Consider the following 26,504-nt stretch of genomic DNA (forward strand, 5'->3'; position numbering starts at 1 on the left):
CTGATATAGGAATACTGTATAAAGAAATGTGCACAATGAGGTAACTGGGTATACTGGGAAGAACAAAGAAGTGTGAGCTGATTCTTGTCACAAGCTTTTATAGAGAATCTGCAAAAAGGACACATACATACTGGAATCAGATGCAAGCAGTCTTCAGCTTTGTGCTCACAAGATCAATTCAAAACATCGCTCCATGAACTCCAAACACCTTGTGTTGAAATAAGCCTATAGATTATATTTAAAAATAGAGTTAAGTCCTATGTCCATTTCTACCAATCTCATTATTGTTAGAGGAAAGGCTCCTTTGAGTAAATCATTTGCCTTACTTCGCTTTTCTTGAGCCCTGAAGTAAAATCTTTCCTGAACAATGTATTTTGCATGGGGAAACAAATCAATAATTTTAAGAATGATAATTGTATCTCCACAGAATAAGAAGAGGCAGATGTGGAAGGGAAAAACAATAACGTGCTACTGCCACTTAATAATAATAATACTCTTACTTGCTCATCTTCCTATTTTGTAATATAAATTAGAACTTCATTTGTTAAATTCCCAGTGGCTTTGAACTCTTACTGAAGAGTGGTGTGTTGTTAGGAAATATGCCAGCCATATTTAATTTTTCATACTGAAAATAAACTAAGTGATCTTTTTCAGTATCATATTCTGAGATGATACAAGTAGGGGAGGAACTTCAGTACAGAATCCCAAGAGAGCTAGTTCCATCTATGGGTTTGATACTTGAGAAGCAATGTGTGTTTGGCATTTCCAATTCACAAAGTTCATTTATCCTTTTAGAATTTTAAGCCTGAAAACATAGCTGGACATTTAGAAAAGCAACCTCCGAAAGCATTGGTTTCTCTTTAGGTGGGATGTGTATTTAGGAAGGATGCCACAGTCCTAAAACTGGATAACTCAGTTGGTTAGAGCATGGTGCTGAAATTACCAAGGCTGCAGGTTCAATCCCCATAAGAAACAGCTGCATTGCAGGGGGCTGGACTAGATGATTCTTAGTATCCCTTCCAACTTTATGATTCCCAATCAGCAGTCTTTTCCTTGACCCCTGCCACAATATATGTTGGCATTGATTTTCTAACCAGTTTGTACTCTCTTCAAACTTTCCTATTTTTTTGAGTTGTTGGCACTCAGCAATATAAGGTATGCCTAGCATATGATATTTTCTGGATAAGATGGGTTTTTATTGACTAAGTGTCTTCGTCCTGGTGTGTCCCTTTGACGATCACCAGGGCACCTTCCAGGAAGGTGCTCTGGTGATCTCCACCAGGGGCGTGGTGGGGTGAAGCATCTTCGCCCCAGCATGTCCCTTTCATGAAGGTAAGGTGGCTCAGAAAACCATAGTTAACATTAACCACCACTGGACGTCCCAACAAGTTGTGACAAAGTAAAAATGGAAGTGAATGCTTCTGAGTACCTCCCTGGAGCTGTATCTGATAGGGAGTGGGGAACAGAAACTCTGCTTACCGTATTTTTCGTCCTCTAGGGCGCACTGGCCCATAGGACGCACCTTGTTTTTTTTGGGGGGGGGGAATGAATAAAAAAAAATATTCCCCCCCCAGCCACAGCTGCCGCCCCAAGCCTTGCGCACACCTGCCCGAAGCACGGGGCGCCCTCCGGAGGAAGGGAACTCCCGCCGGGCTTGCAAGGCTTGCGGATAGCTTCCTGAAGCCTGGAGCGCAAGAGGGGTCAGTGCGCACCGACGCCTCTCGCTCTCCAGGCTTCAGTAAAAGCCTGCATTCGCCCCATAGGACGCACACACATTTCCTCTTCATTTTTGGAGGGGAAAAAGTGCGTCCTATGGGGCGAAAAATATGGTACTTCTTAAAAAGGTAAAGGACCCCTGACAGTTAAGTCCAGTTGCGAGCAACTCTGGGGTTGCAGCACTCATCTTGCTTTACTGGCCAAGGGAGCCGACGTTTGTCCACAGACAGTTTTTCCGGGTCATGTGGCCAACATGACTAAGCCACTTCTGGCGAAACCAGAGCAGCACACAGAAACGCCGTTTACCTTCCCGCCAGAGCGGTACCTATTTATCTACTTGGACTTTGACGTTCTTTTGAACTGCTAGGTTGGCAGGAGCAGGGACCGAGCAATGGGAGCTCACCACGTCACGGGGATTCGAACTGCCAACCTTCTGATCGGCAAGTCCTAGGCTCAGTGGTTTACACCACAGTGCCACCCGTGTCCCTTTACGTCTTAGTCAAACTCAATTGATTTCTGAGCCTTCTTCAGCCAGCCCCCACCCACTGACAGCATTCCGAATGGCTTTTCTCCCACCTCATTTTTCTGGCTGCTGAAGGTACTTCAGCAGTAGCAAGTGGGTAGAAGGAAGGAACAAAGGAAGGGAAGGCAGCATACATAGCCTGGCATACTGCCAGCCTGCTCCTTTTAGAAATAGGGTGCTGACTAGATGGATCCTTGATCTGATCCAGCAGGGCTGCTCTTACGTTCTTAATTTGCTTCCGTTGAGATACATTATTTGTCCCTTTTTAACCCGTGGGAACAATCCTGCTTACTGAATGGCATTCAAAGGTTTCAGCCCCCTGTCCTTTGGGTGCTTTAAAGGTCACGTCAGGAAACCTGAACTGCACACAGTAATATAGAGACCCAGAAACCTTGAATGCACACTCTTGCAATCATATACTATCCTCTGAATCACATGTTTTCAACCAGGTGTCATACTATGAAATACCACCAGCTGTGGAACACCATTCAAAGTCACAAATGTCCCACATATTAAACACCCTAGAAATTATATGTACTTGGCAAAGATCAGGACAGACTCTATACATATGTTACAGGGATTTTTTTCTTCTTCAGCATCCGCTCAGGGTACTTGGAGGACAGGCAAAAACTATTATGTTAAATTGTGCTACCTATACCATCAGCTTTTGTCTTTGCTAAAGCTGCCAGTTTTTATAAACAACTGAAGACAGAAAGGGTTTACTAAGAATAATGTTGAAGCCCAAAAGAATCCTACAGCCTATAAATCTTAATAGAGGTTCTAAGATTCCAGTGGGCTGCATATGTCTCTTTTACCCAGCCTCACTCCATCTTGGCTCCCCTGTGATGACTACAATTTTCTTGAAACAAGAAGCACAGTGACTTGAATTTACTCCTGGCGCTATTTGCCTACAAACAGGAATACATGCATATAACCTATGCAAATCAATAAAAACATGTCAAGACCCCTTAGATCGCAGTACTCTCCTAAAATGCAATTTATCATGCTGCAAATGAGAGCAAGAGACTAGGTAACAAATAGTGTCTGATCGTTTAACTAGCACCTGTTGTCATGCATTTGAAAACTGCATTTTTTATTTGACGTACAGTAAATTGCATTTTCATATATATGGAATGGAAGTGGGACCTGGGGATGTACACATGCAGGCATTTATGAACATTATGAAGAATAGAAGTTATATAGCACTACCCCTTTTTAAGTACTGGAATTAAAACAAAATATATTTCTCTGTGCATTTGTTGGACACAAAAGGTAAGTTCAGGGAGTGTGTTTTAGAGGTCATCTGTTTATGGCCCTTTCTATAAGAACACCTGCAGTATGTTTTGTTTTGCAAAACACTCCCAACACGTTAACCCAACAGTATTTACTACAAATTGAAACAAGCTGTTTTGCACTTAACTCCTGGGGAGGGGCGGGTGGAGGGCAGCGAGGGACAGTTGACAACTTGGTAAGCTTGTCTTCCTAACAAACAAGTTATGGATAAATGAGATTTGTTCAGATTAATTTCAAGGTCTCACCTTACAACCTGTAATGTTTTACTGTGTTGAATAATGTCTAGCAAGGATCCTTCCATAGGTGGAAACACAACAATTGCAATTTAACACATGTGGAGATTCTCTCCCTCCCTCTCCCTCTCCCTCTCCCCCCCCCTCTCTCTCTCTGGTTCCCCAGTCATTAGTGGCTGCTGTGGCTGTTGTCACGAAGGCAAACCCTTCAGACATATATTATTCCCTTCCCTGTCTATACTGACTTGCGTGTTCCAAAGAACAACAATATTGGTTACCTCTGTAAATTTGAGCAAGATAGCAGTACTTGCTGGCATTGAGATACTTCTTTTTAATATCACTGTCAAGGGACTCCATGTCCAAAGGAAAACTGCAAGACATAGGAGGCATGGGTTGGGCTAACAACCACAGCAATAATCAGTGGAATTTTTTTAATACACTTATCATGTTACTCAGTAGCATGCATCTGAATTCACAAAGGCCCCAGTCCAGAGTTTAGCAAAGACATCTATGTGCACAGCTCTTTCTTTTTCTAAATACCCTCCTTCTGCAAAGGTAGGGGTTACCTGTTCCCATATACACCTGTTACCAATGTATATTGTTATTATTTTTTTACTTTGGTCTTTGGTGTTAGCGATGAGTCACAGCAGAGTTCTAACTGCTACAGGAGAAATGAAGAAAATATATGGCGGTGAGTCTAGGTGCCACAAGGGAAACTCTTGATGCTTAGTACTTTCAGATAAAACTGTAAATATCAGTGATGGGAGAATTCTATATCTGACAAAACACGAAGTCCCAGAAAAAGACCTCGACTCTATTTTCATTACCTGAGCTCTAATGCAAGAAGCACTAAGTGTAGTGGAATGGATTTGCTGACCACGACTGTTGCTATTAGTAGAGTACAAAGGTAAAGTGTAAGTGAAATTTATTTTAGGCTTGAGTGTCAACACAGACATGAGGTAGGAGGGAAAGTACTTTAAAATGTGCATTAATAGCAATAAATTGATAGCAGCTTGAAGGTAAACAGGTTTTCAGAATGTGTTCAAGCTTTGTTTTTACTAGTAATGAAATGTAAATTGGGATATGGTGCAGAAAAGTATGCCAAGTAGTGGGTTTTATTTCAGCTCATTAGTATGATGAGCATGTTTTGTTTACATGAATAAAACTCTTGTGAATTTTAATCCAAATGGGTACTTAATCAGTTTAATATGTCCATAATTATTCTTTGGCAAGAAAAACGCTACTTTTACCCTATAAAACATGTCCTTTTGTTTAGATATTAATGTTTTAAACTCATCAGATAATTTCTTATATTGGTATTTTGAGTTCACTGTAAAAATTATTGCATGGATAATAAAATCTCAGTCAGCTGTCTTGTTGGCTAACTACTTTTATGTGAATTGAAGATAATATGGTTTGCTTTTGAGCCACTTATCTCCTAGGTTGTACAACAAAATATCAAATTCTTGTGATTTGCATTGGTTTTCGAAAGAGTTGAATTGCTTATGATAATTTCCAAGAGATGCCTGGGAAAGTTTTTAGAAAACGGGAACACATATCTATTATATAATATAGCATTGTTTGATTTAAATATGCCCCCCCCCCAGCAGCATTTCCATTTCCCGTTTGGAAAACTCCACCACCTTCCCACTTCTCATTTGTGTAATTGTTCTGGGTGCCATGCTTTCTTCTGTTAGGTCTATTTCATTGTTTTGTGTGCTGTACTCCACTTTTGTGCCTCTTTCCTTTGTGGAATCCATGGCATCTGTTTCTCGTACTTGGGACCTACTAATGACTGACCGTTTGTCCAAGTTGTCTTGGTCCTGAACTTGGAATCTTTTGCTTAGTTGTGTTTTCAACTATGCAGTATCATAGTGTACTACCAGTTGTTCTAGGCTATAATTAGTGTTGGAGTTCCATTACTGAGTTTTAAAAATTCTTCTGAATGTATTTCCAAGACTGGTGCCCATTCCCTAGTTGTGTCAGTGTGTGTTGGTAACCTGAGTGGCTAACAAGCATCAGAAAAGTGTGCACAAAATTTGAACAGATAGTTAACTAGCCCAGTCATCTCCTTAATGACTCGCACCTTCTCCAGTTCTGGCCATAGTCCTAGTGAGATCAATAGACAATAGATGTCCAATATAGGGTACTTTTGTCAGCATTCAGTTTAATGTTCTTCTCCCAACATCTTTGGGGCAATTGTTGAAGTTAGCTGTCATGAGCCCGTTTTCTCTCTTCCTTATCAAACCTTTTTCTTATGACAAGAATATGCTCAACCACAGCCCTTCCGGTACCTGGTTCAGCTTCTATGGGAAAACTGAAAATCAGCTGGGCTGATTCCCATGGGCATTCATAGCCAGTGGTTCCTGCTAAAGGATGTGGTTATCAGTGCCAAAATCTGTTCTTGACATTGCAGACAGTAAACACTTTTGCTCTAGACTGGTCAGGTAGTAGTAGTACATCCTCACTTGTTGGTAGTGGGTAGCGACTTTGTTTCTAGTCACCTGTTGAGCAGTTTTGAATCAGTGCAAATTCTCAGTTTTCATTATGGCTTTGGTATCACTACTAGGTTGCTTCTTTCAATGATGCCTTTCTTCTGATTCTTTCAATCACTACTAGGTAGGCTTCTTTCAATGATGCCTTTCTTCTGCAGTTTTTTTTATTCTTGGCTCCAGAAGGGCTAGCAGGATTCTTCATTTTGGAAGTCATACTGGTTGCACCTTTAGAAATAATGAGACCAGTGTGATTTTGCCATTCTGATATTTCTGCTCAATAGATTAAAAGGAAGGACGTTACAAGTAGCTCCACAATCTATTTGGGATTTCATAGGTCCTTATTCTAGCATCATTGCTGCCAACATGGCTCACTTGTTCCCCAGTTTTTTTCTTTCCTGTGAGTCTGCAAAATTAGCCAAATATACACATAAGATTCATCTGTAGGCTGATTGCTCGTCACTTCATCGACTGGGTTCCCCACCCCTTTTAGCTGGGTGACTGCAACACTGATCCCTGAAATGGTTCTACTTTCCATATCATTTACCTTCTTTCCCATAGGCTCTTTCACAGAGTGGTTTAACAGTAAGTCCCTCTGCATGGGGAATTTTGCGAATTATATCGCTGGAAGCGGAAAGGGAAGAGTTGGGGGTTTTTTTGCAAGTACTGCTGGGAAGGAGGAGCAGAGGGCAGGACTGCATGCACACTTGCTGGGAGAAGTTGCACCAAGAGACCAAGGGAGCATGGCTGCTCTGGACTCAAGCTCGCTGAAGCTGTGAGGTTAGCGACAAGAGACACTCTTTGGGTGTGATATTCTGCACCCTCCCTGATGAAGGCTTTAGATTCTAAATATGTGTAAATAAACCATAGTTCATAAAGACACTAGCCTCCATTGTGCCTCATTTTCCCCAAGGAAACACAACCCCTGGTTATGTGCCAAGACCCATGGAATTCCTTGCTTCTGCTCGGGAGAGATTGGGGTGCCTGTAACAATATAGTTACATACATGGGGATCAGCACAGTCTCCTTATAAGTGTCTAATCAGATGTTCTGATCTAGCCGCTTGCCAAGCTCTCTGCCCTGAAAGCACCCTTAATATATTTTTAGACTATCCATATTGAAAATGGAAACCTTGCACGATCACTGTCTAGCCAAATGTCAGGCGAGAGGTCTTCTCTTCATTGTTATATGCCTTATGTATTGTGTTTATATTCTTCCTGTAGTTGCTTTGTTATAGAATAATTAACAAATGCAGCATTCATTTGTAATGCCATGAAAATGCTGTGAATTAGCAAGCTTTGCTTCTTTTTCTTTTTCCTTAAAGTGTTGAAGGCCCCAAACTGTTCTTACTACTTGTTCTGAAGATAAATTAGTGTCTTCTAAATAATGCAGTGAACCCTAATTCTCTTTGATTAGTATCGAGTTAGATGATAGCGACCCATTGAAATTGGTCATCAGCATAAATAATGAGTGAATGAACTGATAAAATGCAAAGTCGCCAGCCATCATAAATCAAATGAAATCCACTTTCTCTGGAAGTCACTGAAATTAGAAGTCCATGCTCCTATTAATTATTTTGCCTTCTGAAGACGACAGTGTTATAAATCAGCCTTGAAAGGCACTTCACTTGCGAAGCTGAAGGAGTAAGCTTGCCTGCAAATTGTTTTGTATACTCACCTAATTGTTTCTTAAGTAATCCACCTTTTTATAACATGGCTGCTGAACAGCTAAAAGTACCAAATTGGGCAGATTAACAAAAGCAGTGCATGACCTACATTTCTATGTGCTTTTAGGATAACGGGATACCCCATCTCTTCCAATAGGTGCACTGCAACTATTTCCTATAGCTTTGTTAGATTGAGGTACTGGTAGCTGGTGTTCAATTTATACTTCTGGATGCTTCCATCTTTGATTGAACATCATAGTAGCCTTTGGGGTTCCTCAGAGAGGAGGATATATGCGAGAGTCAGGGAGAGAGAAAGGGTGCGTTGCTAGTCCCCCTACCATTTTTGACTTATAAATTTAACTATTTGCAGCTGTCCAAACAACTATCAATTTCTCCTTTGGTTTAGTTATTAAATGCTTTTAAATATATATGAGTGTTTAAAGAAACAACAGAAAAAGGGATTACAAGTTGAGAATTTTAATTTAAAGCATTTCAAAATCCAATTGGTATTTATCCAAACAACACTTTCAAGCATCTCATATCACTTCTGGGTGAAGTTTGGATCAAAGTGTTTCTGAAAAATTGATGGAATAACTTTGTGTGGCTAGAGTGGAAAAACAATAACAACTAGAGGCTTCCATGGCAGACTGGCGGCCATTTAGCCAGTGCCCAAACAAAGATTCTACAGGCCAAACTGTACCTGCTGCATTCCGTAATATATGGTTGTCATAATGTTTTCCTTCTTATTGATATTAGCAACTTTCAGTCTCCAATGTTTGTATGAATGTTACATCACTGTTACTGTTTGGGTTGGGGAAATGGGGGTGGGGGGATGTTCAGTTTGTATTGGTGACATAAAAATCTGAGAAAGCTATTAAGTTTATATACATTTTCTGTAGTGCTTCTGTGCTTCATACAACCCGCAAGGCATTTTTTGTTTCTTTCCTCTTTTTATTCAGTCCCACAGACATTAGAATCCCAAGAATGTTGGTTTACTTTTTTCAAAGTTTCTATTCCCCCAGGCTGCACAGGTATGCTTAGACACATTAAGGCAGAAAAGTTTATAAAAGTCTGAAAGTGGGAGATGTATAAAAGGAACTTCCAACTTTTTTGTTTGTTTCTCTCATGAGTATTTTTTACCAAAGGAAACGAAGACTGAGTGGAAAGGTTCTTTTGTTACTTTGTAGTGCACAGAACGTCTGTGTGCATAAACTCTGTAACTCATTTTTTTCGGTGTTTTCCTAAACTTACTGGAATGAGGCTGTTTTGATGGGAAGGTATCTTTTCATACTAGTTCACAGCTGGCATATCATGAATTCCAAATAACAATGGCCACTCATCAGATGAGTCATTTTGTCTTATATGCCTCCCCATTTAATGGATAAAGAGGTCAGAGCCATTTTGGGTAAAGAAAGCTAGACAATCTCTGCAGCTGTACCCAGGCCCAACACTGTTACAGATTTATAAATATAGCCTCAGCTATTGGTAGTTGAAGGTAATCACTCTTGCAAAGTTGCATTGTTTTATGTATATCTATATCTAAATGAAAGGGTTTTGAGCCAGCTGGACTCTTGAGCCCTTCAAAGTCTAAATCCTCTTCTTCTTGCACTAATTGAAAAGGCGGCAGCAAATAATCAGCTTCTGTTTCCTGTCAGGCCAATTTGAAACAGAGTTTTGTAAAAACATTCAGACAAAGAAAAAATCCAAACGGGTGAAGCAGAGAGGGTTCCAAATTGCAGCAGGTACAGTAAAAACAAACAAACCCCATCTAATGTTTGGTTTATTCTTTGTGGGTTTATGGTTATCCATGCAATTTGGTACTTAGCAAAAGGAGTGATTGATTTTAGTGTTTCCAAAGCCCACTTCTCACAGCACAGTATGTGTTCACTGTAGTATTGATTGTGTAATAAATGAGAGGAAAGGGTTTTTAAAAGATGGCGTCCTGCCAACTTGAGGGGGGGGGGAGAAAACAGAAAGATTTGAGTTGAACTCTAGAAATGGAAGACATGCTAAAGTTATGTGTTTGGTTTTTTTGGATTTATTTCAGCGGGGTGGGGTGTCAGACATCAGCTGTAACAGAAAGAGCATGTGGTTAGGTAGTAAACAAGCAAAAGTTGAAATCAATACAACACCACATGGCTGGGTTCGCACGGTAAGGCAACCTATGGTTTACCCAGGACCATGTGAGCATACGACTTCCCAAAAAGGAGCTCACAGTTGCTTGGCTTCTCCCTGCAACTTTTTATGCCTATGCCACACAGAGCCAAGCCAACATTTGGCTTTCCTCACTAACCATGAGCTGTAGTCAAAGTTTGTTATTGTTCTACGTCACTTTTCTGTTGAACCCTGACTGTTGAATTCACCTTCACATGTGTGTTGGTAGCTTAACTGATTTATTTACAAGGTTATATACAGCTTCATCATAGGGTTACTAACACTGGCCTGCACAGAATTTCTCCTGGTATAAGAGATGAGAGGAAAAAGTATTCTGCAGGCTAGAGTGTACTTAAGGGGACAGTACATGCTACATAATCAGTGATTGGGGTGGGGGGTGGGGAACTTGATAGAAGATAAAACAGATTTATTACAGTATGTGTGTTAAGAAACATAACAGCATGAATGATCAGAACAGGAGCAAGGGGTTTTTGGATCTGGAGGGTGATTTGTATATTTTATCCCAACCAAATTTACTTCTATGGGAGAAGAAATTAATAGGTATTCCCTCACTCCTCCCCCCTTTAAATATGTGTGTTTGTGTGTGCGCACGCAAGCACACAAGCACCAAATGATCTTCAGCAAAATAAAATGGAAGATCAAGGGAGGAATATTACAGAAGCTGATGAAGAAAACAAGGGGTTAAATTTTTAATACATTTTTGTTCTCATCTTTCTTTTTTTTAAAGCCCTTGCATGTAAATATATATATTATGTATGCTGAGTATAAAGATAGCTCTGTCCTACCATATTGATTTATTAGATTCTCTGACATTTTAGTTGTGGTCGTTATGTTATATTTATGAGATGAATGTTGGATTCCCTCATTATGTTATCCTCATTTATTTTACATACTTTTATGGCTGGTTGTGCTCAGCTTTACATTTAAAGCTTTATTGCGGCTGTTAGTGTGGAGGGGAGGGGGGAAGCAAGTGCTTACGGATGGGGAATTTACATGTTTACTGTCGTAATCATGATTTATTTAATCTTTACATATAAATATAAGGAGTCCCCCCCCCCCGAAATAAAATATTAGTTGATTTCTAGGTCTGATCTTTCCCCCAGTGGGGGATTTTCTGTTGTGGGTGAGGTTTTGTGAAAAGGAGTGTGTGTGTCTGAGAGAGGGTGAGGGGAGGGTTATGGCAGGAAAAGCATGTTAAGGTCCAAAAACAAGCACTCTTTCCCAACAAGGTGTGCCTTTCTGACAATCAGCCTTTCAGTCATTGTACTATACAGTTTTCGTTGGAGGCTACACTGAATTGAGTTGAAGTAGCTTAGTGGTAAAGCACATTTGCATGCAGGAGGTCCCAAGCTGAGGACTGGCAAAGATTCCTGTCTACAGTGCGGGAGAGCTATTTCCAGTCAGTATCCATAATACTGAGCTAGATGGGTCAATATTCTGACTTGGAATGAAACACCTTCCTATGTTCCCATTGGTGCAAATCAGGGAGGTCAGCCAGATAATGGCCAAAGGTATATATCTAATATTTATGTTGTTCTCAAATAGGCAATCCTCCCCATGCAGCTGCACTGTGTTGCAGAGGTTTTCTGGGCATGTTCTAGTCTGGACGCACAGTGAAGCTTCATCATGAAGCTTCACCATTGCCACAGATGAACTTAAAACGTGTGCTAGGACACCTCTAGCATCTCCCTACTTCTCTGCATCACAAGGCAAGAGGGATAGTGGGGTTAAGGTGTCCTTTGATCTCTGCACTGAGGCACTCCCATGTTCCTTGATACACTGCCCACATGTGATAGTTATGCGTATTTTCATTGTTTTCTGAAACATGCAGAGAATAAACCTGCTAATTTCATTACACTAATGTTCCAAGGCATGGCGTTAGGTCAATTTTCATAAAGGTTCGCACGCCAAGGCTGCTATAGCTTTTTATACTTTGTTCACCCTGAAAACGAGTGTCAGCTAATTTGAACTAGGAGTACTGGGGTTGGAATATAGGGGATCAATAGCAGAACAGCAGCATTGATTTCTTTTCTTGGGGATCCTCTGTGACCTGTGTCACTTGTGCTGTGCAGCTGCCTTATAGAGAAGGTACAGAAATATATTAGTTCACCTTACCTTTTTTTCATCCTCTCCTGCTGACTTACTCAAGCTCAAATAGTAAGCCTTTTGGGGAGTTGAAAGTTGAGAATCTTGTAATTTATTACCTACTCACTGCTCCTCTTGCTTCTCCCTGTGTTATTGCTACCAATTAATATATATATATATATATATATATATATATATGTGTGTGTGTGTGTGTGTGTGTGTGTGTATATATATATATATATATATATATATATATATATATATACACACACACACACAATCCAGGACCTCAAATGATTTCCTATCTTCCACTGCCTCCCGCAGTTTGGTCAAACTCGTGTTGGTAGCTTCGAGAACACTGTCCAACCATCTCATCTTCTTTCGTCCCCTTCTCCTCAATCTTTCCCAGCATCAGGGTCTTTTCCAGGGAGTCTTCTCTTCTCATGTGGCCAAAGTATTGGAGCCTCAGCTTCAGGATCTGTCCTTCCAGTGAGCACTCCGGGCTGATTTCCTTAAGAATGGATAGGTTTGATCTTCTTGCAGTCCATGGGACTTTCAAGAGTCTCCTCCAGCACCATAATAATATTATTATTCATCCTCTCCCACTAACTTATTCAAGCTCAAATAGTAGGCCTTTTGGGGAATTGAAAGTTGAGAATTAATAATATTAATAACAAGTAAATGATTATTGCTGCAGACAAACCACTAACTATAACCAAGATTTGTTTTTGGTTTTACACCTCTTCGGCTTGTCTGGAGGAGACAAACCACAAGTCTGGGTTCAAATGACTTGCTAAGCCAAATCGTGGCTTTATCTCACAGCAACACAACAGCAGCAGGAGAACCAGGGGGAGAAAGCAGTAGCTGCAAGCTCTGGTTTCGCTTAGCACTACATGTGAACCACCATTATATACAGTGTAGTATATAATCCAATATTGAGTAACAGCAATGTACAATGATATCTTCACATTAGATCTGGAAATGTTATACAACTACGTGGATTTTAGTGGTCAGGACCCAGAATCGCATTGCCTTTTCTCCATCATTGCTTTTTGTTGTATCTATGCTCCCACTGTCTCCAGTTTCTGTGCTCTTTGCTTCAGTTCTTGCAATATATATATATATATAAGAATTCTAGGCTTCTAATGCTGATCCTAGAAGTCAGAAATGTCATCGCCAAAAGAGATTGTTAGCATTATGATAGTTTATGTGCTGAGAGGGAGAATTACATGGCTGGTGAGGAGGTGGGAATGGGAACGTAAACTGAATGGATAATAGATGGAGAGCAAAAGGGAAGTAAGTCAATACTGGTACGCCTATGTAAATGACCTGGGTTGGACTAGATGACCCTTCTGGCCCATTCCAACTCCATAATTCTATTACTCTACTAGTTACTGGGGAGCAAACACCAAAGAAAGGCTTCCGGGGAAACCATCAAGCTGGCAGTGGTTGGATAAAGGATGGAAACGTTGGTCTTATTCAGCAAAGTACTCATAGAGACATAAAACCATAGAGTTGGAAGGGACCTTGTTCTCAACATTGCATTTATACTGAGCTCTAGATGGTACCAATGAAAATAATGCAAGTCAAAAGTACAAATTATTGAAACAAGCATCAATTTTCACTATGCGATGAATGCAGTCAGGTTTCACTACACTGGTTGCTTTTAATTTTTCACTTGCCCTTACTCTCAAGATTTTATTAGTAACAAAAATCCTGAAAATATAAAATAAATTCAAGACCTATAGAAAGCCAGTGCTTTACTAATGTCATACTAATTAACAATCAGTGAATGCCTGCCCAATTTTAAATTATTATTATTTTTAATGGCTGGAACAGGAAGTTGGCAGGGGCTTGTGAGCCTAAACGGGTTAAGTGACATATTGGATTTGGACCTGGGAGACATCGCACGGTGTTGTTATTGCTGTGACTGTTCGTGTGAGCCATGTGCTGTGCTTTGAATTTAACTATTAAGCAGTGGTTAAAATTAATCCTGTGTGCAGTTACCAAGGGAGAAAGCAGGCCAGAGATGTCAATAAATCTAGTGTGGTTTGAAGCAAATGCCACTAAATCTTAGTTCTTTGACTGCTCTCTGGTAGTGTCAAGAGCTGCTCAGCAAGACGAATTTGAGGGAGGGATGAAAAAGGTACGATATTAAACCACAGCGCTGATAAGTTTAGTTAAGAGGCAGGAGACGTGTCCTTGCAGTGACATTCAGTGGCTGATATTTGTTTCCCTTTAAATAATATGCTGTACATCTGTGAGAATGATGGCTTGGTGTTTGTGACATTGCATCTCCACCAAGGTTACTGGCTCCAGGACAAGCAGTCTCTCCTCTCTCCCTTTCTCTCACACCCTGTCAATAAATATCCACTTGTCTGAGAAAGTGAGATACAGATTTTACAGCTGACACCAGAGCATCTTCATTTCCAGAAGCAATGAGTTTCAACACATGTGAACGTGAAAGAGTGAGTGTGCGTGTGTGTATGTGTGTGTGTGTGTTTTGGGGGTGGGAGGAATGAAAGGGATATATCTTTCAAGTCTGTCTTGTCAAAGAAAACCGTTATCCCTTTCAGACAACAAAGCTCAAGGTCTGGCAACTATGCAACCAGGCTACCTTTCCCCCAAAAAATGAACACTCCCACCTCACTACTATTTAATAAATGCTTATTGTTAAACCCTAGTTTCTATAGACCACTGTGTTTAAATTTTATCTCCTTTAGAATGAAGCATTCTTCACAGCTGGCTTTTTTTAATGCCAAAAACGAAGGCTGCCCAACTCATCATGTCCAAAATAAAAGGCTATTTGATTGTGTTCTCAGGTTCTGGGTATTCTGAATCAGAGTACGGTTCACCCACAAACTTCATGTACTGGGGAGAGCACTATTCCAATCCATGGTAGTGTAGTAATGGCAAAGGGTGGAAGGTCTGCCATTGTAACAGGAAAGATGCCTCATTTTAGAGTCATAGCTCTAAAAGCATCACAACGGGAAATCTCTAATGAGGCACTTTTTTGTGCTGCTTTTTTGTTTTCCCACTAGTGCACAATGCACAGATAATGCTTTTACCCTCAAGTGTCCCAGTATTAATTCACCCTCAAACAGTTATGCACAAACTTCCAGTTGCTGCGAAGAATATTGAACTTATACACGTTTCTTATTGATGTTCTTATTTTAAAAATTAATGTGGATATCTAACACACACACCCCTTCCCAAATCCTTGCATTGTTCTTTGGGATCCTAGTGGCACATTACTGCCTTTGATTAAGTACGCTCACTCCCACAGGTGAACTTCTGTGTACTTGACACTGCTGTGGTGAGATGTTCATAGGGCCTCTGTAGAAATTGCTGGCTGTCAATTCATGTCTTTGAAGACCCACCAAGAAATGTGGTAGCAACAGAGGTTGGCTATGGCCTTGAATCAGATGGTGCTTTTTAAAAAAGCACTCTGCAGTGTAATGACTGAGAATAATAAAAATAAAAGCTTTTCGGAGTGGATTGAATGGCAGCCCATCCTCTGGCCCCTGGTGGGCCAGATGGTGAGCTGGCCAGACCAGAAATGGGGAGCAGCTGCATGTAAAAAGCAGGGCTCATATGGAAGATAAAGCCTCCACTGGTTGTGTGTCCACAGCAAGTTCCAGGTGGGGTACAGCAAGAGAGAATGACAGAGAAGGATAAATAGAATACCTGTGGGTGCAGGTAGAGGTAAGGAAAATGGAGAGGTGAGAGAAGGGGGCAGGGCAGGAAGTAACGGCAGTATAGAGACAGAACAGAAGACCATATGGAGAGAGAAAAGAAGACCATAGCTGCCAAACCTTTCCCAAGAAAGAAGGGGAACAGATTAGCAGAAGAATAGGTGAAGGTCTGTGGCAAGCCAGTGGTGAGCCAAGAAGGTGGAGACAGAAGAGTGGGGTAGGTGGGGTCCCCACTCTACGGAAAACTCAGGAATTACCAGGAGGTAATGAACCTTTTGTAATAAGCAAAATACAGATAGTGTCTTGGATCAACCGAGTCAGGGGATCACCAGGTGAGGAGCTTGCCAGACATTTGGGGGTCTGAAGATCCTTGGAACTTGAAAGAGAAAGGATGGTAGCACTCACTATAGCTTTAAAAGATGAAAATACATATATTATACAATCAAAATACCACAATAAAATCCATAACCGGAACAGAGCATAAAATCTAATAGGAACCACAATCCATTCATTTAGTTGAATTAAAAGCTAAAACTATCTTTAAAAGCTAAAACAGGTCAGCTGCAATAAAACACAGCAGCAGAAATTAATAAGAGTCTTATATGATGTTAAATCAGAATGGGAGGGTGTGAAAAAGGTTCAAGAGAACAAAGCAGCCTGGTGCTGAAAAGACAGTAAGGTTGGTGCCTGGCAAGTGTCTCTAGGCTGGGCTTTGGTCCCCATATGCTGTTTAACTACAACCCCCATCATCCCTAGCTAACAGGACCAGTGGTCAGGGATTATGGGAGTTGTAGTCCAACAACATTTGGGGACCCAAGGTTGAGAAAGGCTGCCCTAGGGTGAAGTTGTGGAAGTGCTCAATCAACATCCGGAATAGACTGCCAAGGGCTAGCAAACTAAAGCCCAGTCCAGACAAGATGGAAATGGTGAATGGTTCATTCTCCTTTGGTGGTTTTCAACTCATTCTGGATGAGTTTTCACTCCCCTCTAAAGGGTTGTTTTAGGGGATGCTTTTAGATAGGCCTTGTCTTGGGATGCTCAAGGGACATCTGTGGTGCAAAGTGCCTTCCACCAGTTGTGGCCTCTTCTCAGGAGGAGGCCTTGCAGTCAGTTATGCAAATTTTTATTGTGGGCTAAGCAAGAAATAGCAGCAGTATTGATGATATGGGCTATTCCTATTAAAACTGAATTCATATGGTATGAGTTAAGAGTTAACAAAACTGACGAATGGCCAAAGTCAGAAATGGAAGTGAGTTATTTCGTACCTCTGAAACCAAGTGGAAATTATTTATTTATATTGTTATTTAGGCAGCTAAGAAACAGTGCTTCATCACTGGGCATCTGCATAAGTTCAGTTTTGTTTTGTAAGCAATTTATTATTTTTGAAGTAAGTGTAATGGAGTTGCTTTTTGTTTATTTTTAATTAGCAACTATAACTGAATTGTGATTAATGTAATCGTAGTTATTGTATAATCTGCTCTTTAAATTAAAAAGGGGTGGCAAGTGTGGTTGTTGATGGCACTACTTGCCGTTGGTGAACTGCAGCCTCCACTGAATGAGGTTGGCTGCCTTATTTGCTCTTGTTTTAGAGTACTTGGTCATAGGTCCACCATCCATTTGATAACTGAGAGTAATTCTCTGTGTTCAGGTTATCAAATGATTATTATAATTACCATCTGAATAATGCAGAATGTGAACTCACCTGCAAATGCAAAACAGAACTGCATTGCATTGGGTTGTATTTGCTAGCTGAAAAGGAGTTGTACAGTAAGCAGATGTTTTCACCATGTTGCTTGTGAATTTTCACCCACTCTTCCTCCAACCTGACTTGGTCTCCCTGCCCCAGTGTTCTAATTTAGAACACTGTAAATAGCGGGAACCCATTATTGCTAAATTCTCCCAACTATTTTGTTTACACCTAACAGGAACTATGCATATAAACTGCAAGAGTGGTAGCATTATGAATTACTGCCAAGCACATGAATTTTAAACAATGGCATGAGACTCTGACCCAGTTAGCTGCTCTTTAAGGTGTAATGTTACAGTTGCTAGTGCTGATTTAGGAGGTTGTTTTCTACATTTTGGCATAGGCCTAACAGACCCTATGGCACAAAAGACGGTCTTGACAGTTTATGGAGTCTAATAATTAGGTTTCAGGGAGACTAATCACACATTTTCAACTGCTGTTTTGGAAGAAAGAAAAAAACACACGACTAGCTTGCTACAGATGTTACTCTCCTTTAATTTACTGATGTGCAATTTTCTGTTCATAAGTCAAGGGAAAATGAGAGGAGCTGCTCCCATTGAATATATGGTATTTTAATTGACTTACTGGAATAAAGTTTCCAAATGGGCACATAGGGAGTTTCTTACATTATTTCCTTTTGTGGTAAGATTTATTGTTGCCTCCCTGTACACCACTTTGTACTTTCAATCACACTATATTCAGAATCTGTAATGGTTTACCTACTTACTGGTATAATTCTAAATTCATAGATTGCCAAGGAATGTGTGTGCTTCGTAATCCTATATTTCATGGACCATGTATCAAAGTATTATCTCAGTCTTTAGCTATCTTTCTTTTGTTGTAGATGTGGTTAATAGAAGAAATAAAACCATGTCATGGCAGTACAATAAACCTTCTGCTCACCCTGTAACTGAATTATTCTTGCTAATTACAATAAACATTAATTTTCTTGTTTATATGTACAGCCCCTCAAACTTTAAATTTATCATTTTCCCCTCTTACTTTTGATGTTGCTGATGCACATTTAATCTCAATTTATTTCAGCTAGTCATAGTTACAAAGCTTAATGTATGGAAACAATATTTATTCCAGCAGCTGTTAAAAATCTGTGGATATGGATTAATGTCAGCTTCTAAATGTGCAGTACTTTAGTTAATTCCATCCAAGGACAGATGATATCATCCCGTAGGAAGGAATATATTAGAAACTGTCAGCTGAAAGGTAGTAAAAGTAGGTGATATGTTATAAGGAGGACTAAAAGGTCATTCAAAGAAGAGATATTGCTAATAAGTCAATTAAAATTTTTGCACTGACATTTTACAAATTTCTGGGTAAGCTCTAAAACATTTTCTAAGCTAGCTAAATTCACACCCCAGATTGGAAAAACAGAAGTCATGTCTGTTCTCCACAAATCCTACAGGAGATGAGTGAATTGGGAGTCAACTACCCTGAGATAATCCACTTGGAGGGAGTGAAAAGAAGGGGAGGGGTTGATCATGCAACCTGCACAACCAAATCAGCATATTATTGAAGAGCTGTGCTTTGAAGTGAGGGCCCTGAGCCTTAAAATGCCATTGGTTATTTTGTGAAAACAGAGACTATCTGATTTTGGATAGTCCCATTTTGGACTCTTTTTAGCTAGAAAGCTATCTCATCCTATTCTGCCCTTCAGTTTTATTATGACTCTCTTCCTGTGCACAGGGTTTGTCACAGCTTCTTGCCAGCTGGGATTCGAACCATGATAAGACACTCTGGTCTAGACAGACTGCAGAGGCTTAAACTCCTATGTTCTGCATTGGTGCTCCCTGACCTCACCTTCACTATAAATGCTTCTAAGTTTAGGCTTAGTGGTATTGTTTGGATGGGTGAGGATTGCTATTTAGGCACCAGTCAGGCATTGCTCACCTGGCTTACTCCCTCCATGCCCAGTACCTGCTTTCTTCCCAACCCGTTTTCCAGCATATCTGCTGCCTTCTTGTTTTCTTATCCTTTCATGCTGATCCTCAACAGCAAAACACCTGGGTCATTGGACAGCCACCTTCAGAGGCTTACAGATGTTAAGGGGGTTGCATGTCTGCCATCAAAAGGAGCAGCCCTGCTTCTCTACCCTGTTGTTCCTTTCCCTCTCCACCCTCCTGGTAACTAGTGGTATTGTCGCATTGTGAGTTTATTCAATTCTGCAAATGACAAGCAATAAAGTAGGGAGCGGGAAAATTTTCAGTACAGTGATATCACATCCTATGCAATTTACAGGATGTTGGGGTTGCTTAGAGCCTGGTAACCTGAACAGATTTATGAAGGAAATTGAAGTGTGCTTCCGACTAATACTTTTATTTGAATGTTTACATTGATCAGTGCTCATTTTGTTTAAATACTGAGACTACTGAGAAATGGGCAAAATGAAGTCACAGGGAATTATTATTTTGTTTATTTACAGTTTTATTCAAGAATATTAAAACAGTAGACAAATATTATTAAAAGAGCCGAGACAGAGGAGGAAAAACAGCATTAAAAGCAGATCTAAAAGTATATTGCAAAGTCTTTGTTTTCTATATTCTACCTCCTCATCCTTGTCTGCACTTTTATGTGTATCCTTAGCCTTGTTAACTGCACACTTGAAATTTCCTACAATGCAGAGTGCATTATATTCTGTTCCTCATATTGGAAATTTCATCAGCATTCTACTTTCCCACAGAATTGGGAAATTGCCAGATATCCAGAGATGTTAAGCAACCATTTATTCACCTAGAATCTTAGAATCATATAATTGTAAAGTTGGGAGGGACTCCAAGGGTCATCTGGTACAACCTTGTGCGGTGCAGGAATCTCAACTAAAGCATCCATGAGAGATGGCCATCCACCCTCTGCTTAAAAAACCTCCAAGGAAGGAGAATCAATCACCTTCTGAGGGAGTCCATTTTACTGTTGGACAGCTTTTACTGTCAGAAAGCTCTTCCTGATCTTTTGTCAGAATCTTCTTTCTTGTAACTTGAAGCCATTGCTTTGGGTCGTACCCTCCAGAGCAGGAGAAAACAAGCTAGCTCTATTTTCCATGTGACAGCCCTTTAGATATTTGAAGATGGTTATCGTATCTCGTCCCCATTTCTTCTTATCCAGGCTAAACATATCCAACTCCCTCAACTGTTTCTTATAAGGCCTGGTTTATAGATCTTTGATTATGTTAGTTGCCCTCCTTTGCACACATTCCAACTTGCCAATATCCTCCTTAAATTGTGGTGTCCAGAACTGGACACAGTACTTCAGGTGTGGTCTGACCAAGGCACAATAGAGCTGGACTTTTTCTTCCCTTTATCAGGGCAGTATACATCTGTTGATGCAGCCTAGAATAGCATTAGCCTTTTTTTGTTGCTGCGTCACACTGTTGACCCTCCAATGTCCTGGTGATGAAAATCTGGATCTCTCTCCCCCGCCCCCACATGTGTGGCACAACCTTAGCCATGGCAGGCAAGTGGAAACTCCACCTTCGGGGCACTCTACCTGCTGCTCCCCTCCACCACCGCCAGGTACTGAGCATGAAAAAGAGGGCCAGTTTGCCCACCCACCTCAATCCCAGTGCACCTGTTTTGGAGCTGGATTCTGTATCCATCCACCCCTGCAACCTGGTACTCGAGCTCAATGGAGCTGTTGCCTGGCATACCCTGGTAGAAGCACACTCTGCACCTGGCCAGCAGCAAGAAGGTGAACTTGACCTGCGGGGGTGGGTGGGAATCACTGAGGACCCTTTAGGGCATCCCTAACAGCAGCAGCAGCCTGAGCACAGAGGCCATGGCTGCCATCACCATTGGGGTCCTTCCTGCCACCAGAAGGAGAGCAAAGCTGAGATGTCTGCTTGGAAAAGAAGAGGTAGTTATGCTTGGGAGGGAGGCAGGCGGCAGAGGAAGCACAGTATGCAACTCCAGCCTTGCACTATGATGGCGCTGGGCACATTTCTCTTGTTACGTGCATATTTGGGTATTGAGCTCTTGTGTGAACTTGTGCGAGAGTGCAGGACCAAAAGATGGGACATTCCAGGATCTAATCCGGGGGGGGGGGGGGCTTCTGTAATTGTGCTAAATCAGGACAGTTGATGGGTATGTATTTGTGCAGTTGGTTGTTCCATCCAGATGTAGAACCTTACATTTTTCTCTATTGACATTCATTTTGTTAGTTTGGAGCCAGTTCTCCAATCTTTTAAGGTCATAAAGGTAAAGGGACCCCTGACTGATAGGTCAGACTCTGGGGTTGTGGCGCTCATCTTGCTTTACTGGCCAAGGGAGCCGGCGTACAGCTTCTGGGTCATGTGGCCAGCATGACTAAGCTGCTTCTGGTGAACCAGAGCAGTGCACAGAAACGGCGCTTACCTTCCCGCAGGAGCGGTACCTATTAATCTACTTGCATTTTGACATGCTTTCAAACTGCTAGGTTCAGGTCATATTGAATCTTAATTCTGTTTTCAGTGGCATTAGCTACCCCTTGCTGCTGTCAATGTGGTAGGCAGAGATTTGATAGGGTAAGAACCTCACTTCCTAGGCTGGGCTGCTCCATGGTGTTTTTGTTGTCATATGCCAGAGTTTGCTAGGAGGAGGGAGCCAAGTTTGTGTTCCCTATCTCACTCCAAATAGAATCTTTGGTAATGTCTGAGCATGACTTTAACAATTGAAAGTGTTTGTCTACCCAGTGAAACCAGAAATGGCCATTGCTTTATCATAAAATAAGCAGAGACTTTGTCTAAATTATGTAGCTCTTGAAAAGCCAAATTAATTAGGCAGAGATGTTGCAGATTCCATGAATGAAGACATTTTTTTTGCTGCTTAAGCTACTTTAAAAGTTTAGCATATATATATAATTGGAGTACTTTTGAAATGTGCTTCAACCCTGGCAGTGAGTGATTTAGTCTACCATATTGCTGTTGCAGCAGTTTGTTTTTTTAAAAAAAATTCTATCTGGAAAAGTCAATTTTATTTCATTCTTTTCATCCCTTTAAGTCTTCGTTGTATTATTATTGATGCATATAAGTGGCTTTTAAAAACATCTAGCCATCTGTGTAATATGTTTCTAATGATCACTCTTGATCAGATATTTTTCAGTATGCCACATTTATATTAATCAAAGAGTGAACTGTTTTCTAAATTAATGATCTTAAAGTTGTTCCAGCTTGATAGTAGTGAAGGGGTAGTGGTGTCTTTGAAAAAGATTTGTTAACTTTAAGGACTTTCTGTTTGAAACCGACTCCTTTTGGGAATGAGATGCACCTGCTAGAAATTGAGTGCAGCAATACAAATTTATAGTGTTAATTTTTCACTCTTTCAATGTCCAGGTGCTGCTGCTACTGTAGATGTAACCAGAGGTCAGTTTAATTAAGATCGGCCCTTTTCTCTTGGATGATATGCGCTGAATTGTTGTCACTGAGGGCCTCTCATCCTTTTGTCCGATGCCAGCAGCTGGTGACAGCTTGGCAAATTATGAGTTTCTTGGCTTAAAACAGACTAAATTGCAGACAAAACAAGCCATCAGCTGAGTAAATACCGCACCTCTGTTTGGCTTCATGGGAAAGGAGGAGATTAGCATGAGTACTTAGTGTTCATAATTACTAGTAAGAGGCAAATAGTAGGCTCAGGCTGACTGGAGATTGTTCCATTATATCCAATTAACACCCACTTGATTGTTCTTAATTACTTGGGTTTGATGACAGCAGAGCAGACATGTCATTCTTCAAATGCACAACTACCACCTGGGTCACTGATATACCTACACACAATGATAAAACATTAAGTTCATTGTGAAAGGGCTGTTGAATATTGTGGCTGTTATGTAATCAGGGGCTGGGGAGGGGAGAATACAGAGTCTTTTGTTTATTTCTTAGCTCTTCTTCATGAGCTTGAACTGCTAAAATGGAATTCTCTTGCACCAACTTTCACAATGCCGGGGGGGGGGGGGGAATGACATAGATATTGCTGGGAGATATTATAAAATAAAGGTGCTGGTGATAATCAGAAATAAGGTTAAATTGCCTGATTTGAAACTGGCAAAATGCTGTGAATGAAGAAATGCAACTTTGGGCACAGGGGACTGTTTGTTTGTTCCTTGAAGTAGATTAATTTTCACCCAGACACAAACACTTCTTTTGAAAATTCAGAAGGCGGGGGCTTTAGATATAAATGCCACAGCCATCTTTTTGCTTGCATTGATCCCTGGGCAACAGTAAATAGAAATTAGAGTGCACTGGAGCTAAAGTTGGAAACCTCTGTGTCTTGACCCTAGCAAAAACCACTGAGGGGTGTGTGTGTGTGTGTGTGTGTGTGTGTGTGTTTGCCGTAACAGCCTGGCACAGCTACTCTTCTGCAGTTTTATTGCCAAAGATGTGATAAAGTCGGTTGTGCCGAGTGATAAAAGGACCCCCCAACAGTTCATGTGCAACTATCCTTCCTTCCTTTTTAATTTTAGACTGTTTGCTTTAGTGATTTCCCTTTTCATTCAACTCCTGTTGTTTATAGCAGGGAACTATAAATATTTGTCCCTTCTTAGACTGGTTTGTAAATCAGAAGAACATGCTCACCTGAACACTCTTTCAGGGAACCTCATATAGCCAAAATATGAGCTTTTCACCTTGAGTTGAGCTTGGCTGATTTCAGTTTCATGTGGTCCAGTCTTATTTTATTTTCAACTGAATTTTTCTTGGAATCCTTCTGAGTCCACCAATCAGTGGCGTAGCGTGGGGGGTGCAAGGGGGGCCGGCCGCACCGGGCACAACATCTGGGGGTTAGGGTTAGGGGGCGCAAATCCACAGGTTAGGGGGTGCAAATTACTTGCCTTGCACTGGGTGCTGACAACCCACGCTACGCCACTGACACCAATGCTTGAAGTGTAGGAGCCAGCCTCACTACCTTTTATGCTGCGTCCTTAGCAACTTTAGAAGGCTATCAGATGGCATGAGCTGGTTGTCCCTTGGGGACAAGGAAGATGGGGCTTGTGGATTTCATTTATATTTTCATTTTATTTCATGTATTTATACCCCACTTTTAGGAAGTCTTAACAAGGCAGCTTACAAAAAAGTAAACTAATCAATGATAGTAAAAACAATAAAATACATAATGAAAGAAAGCCAGTCAGCACACAAAGATTTGTAAATTGTATTGCCTGTCTCCCCACCTCAGCTCCAAATAATTCAAGTACAAGGATCCATTAATTTGTGCTAAATTGATAAAGAATGCAAACGCAGGACCTGCTAAAATTTAGGGTACAAATGACCTGCGCTAAATGATATTGAGTGTGTACCCTTCACAGTGCTCCATGATTTGCTTTACACTAAACCCTGATACAGTCATACCTCGGGATGAATATGCTTCGGGTTAGGCAAATTCAGGTTGCACTCTGAGAAGACCTGGAAGTAACGGAGTGCATTACTTCTGGGTTTCACCGTGCGCACATGCGCAGACCATCAAAATGACATCATGTGCAGAAGCGCCGAAACGTGACCCACGCACACACAGATGCACAGATGCGCAGACACGGGTTATGTTCGCTTTGGGATGCGAACAGGGCTCCGGAACGGATCCCGTTCGCATCCCGAGGTACCACTGTACTGAGTGTAATGTTTGAGGGACAGCGAGTTTTTGTAAAAAATGGTATCATCAAATACCTTCACTCAGTGCAATTAACCAAAGAGCATTTTCAGATATAAAAGATTTGGCTGCAATTTTGCTTTATCCACCCCACCCCAGCAGTTGCTTTCCCCCCTAAGTTTAGAGGGATGCCTGCTTGGTTTCATCATGGCGTCTTTTGTTTGTTTGTTTATTTGTGTTTGTGTTTGTGCGTGTGTGTGTGTAGGAGGAAGAGAGAAAGAAAGTGGGAGATACTCATGCATATTCTGTTGTGCATATAGAACATGCCATGTGGCCCTTTGAATTGAGGTCATCTCTAGTGGGATAGCTTTATAATTCCAGTCTATTCCTTCCTTACAGGTGTCCTTTAAGGGAGCGCTTTAAGAAGTTGTACTCAATTTAACTTAAGACATAAGTAATTCTTCCAATTCAGAGCAATGGCTCAGAACCTTGGTAAATGTTCGTCGTACTAAGAAATTATCTTAGTTTCCTTCCCAAATGTTATTTTATGTATTACTGTAATGGCCTTGTTCTCTTAGATATGGTCGAATGGCTATATCAACCAGGCTCATTTTTATGCTGTCTCTTGGTTTCTTCAGTTTGCCGTTCAGGCATCAAACCATGTACCTTTATCTAATTTTCCTGGAATCTTTCTCTATCTCCCCCTCCCCCCCCCCGGGTGTAGTTCCTACATTTAAACCTAGTACAACATACCACTTAAGGGGAGTAATATTGGGCCCTGTCAGAGGTACATGGAAGGGGACATGTCTGGTTTCATTTGTTGTTCTTTTCTTACGTAGATCTGCTTGTGTCTGTGGGCCCACCCTTCTCCACTTTGTACTTCTGATAAAGTTCATGCCAGAATACGTTTGTTGTTAGTCTTCAATGAAACTTCACTGCTTTTGGTTTTTTTTCAGAAGACAAAACAATTTAATTCCACAAAACCCTTAAAAACCTCAGTCACTCACTATTATAAATTCCTGTATATATTCCTGTATATATAAGCACACATATTAAATGAAAATATTTTTAAAAACATGTATTTTGAAAATGTATAGTACAATGTACATACAAAGCACGGTATTTCAGAGTGTGGACTGTACCAGAATATAAATGGTATTGCTTATAAATTAACAGCAAAGGGCATTCTTCAGTGTGAAATACCTAAAGAGGAGGAAAATGTTTTCACTTTCCCAGTTCATGATGAATGTTAAGCCCAAACCATGGCTTAGTACGAATGAGGAAATGTACAGGTTCCTTGACAGAAGATTGTAGCCA

The 26,504-nt window shown here is 40.8% G+C and overlaps 1 protein-coding gene and 1 long non-coding RNA gene across 2 annotated transcripts in view; both read left to right on the top strand.

Moving 5' to 3' along the window:
* Positions 1–26,504, top strand: part of LRMDA (leucine rich melanocyte differentiation associated) — a 741,312-nt gene that overhangs the window by 263,991 nt on the left and 450,817 nt on the right.
* The window catches only part of LOC310844450, a 45,593-nt gene that overhangs the window by 7,908 nt on the left and 11,181 nt on the right, over positions 1–26,504 (top strand). The gene's annotated exons all lie outside the window — the stretch shown is intronic.

This window comes from Podarcis gaigeae (assembly GCF_964106915.1).
Source record: "Podarcis gaigeae genome assembly, chromosome: 5".
In the NCBI taxonomy this organism is placed as follows: Eukaryota; Metazoa; Chordata; class Lepidosauria; order Squamata; family Lacertidae; genus Podarcis; species Podarcis gaigeae.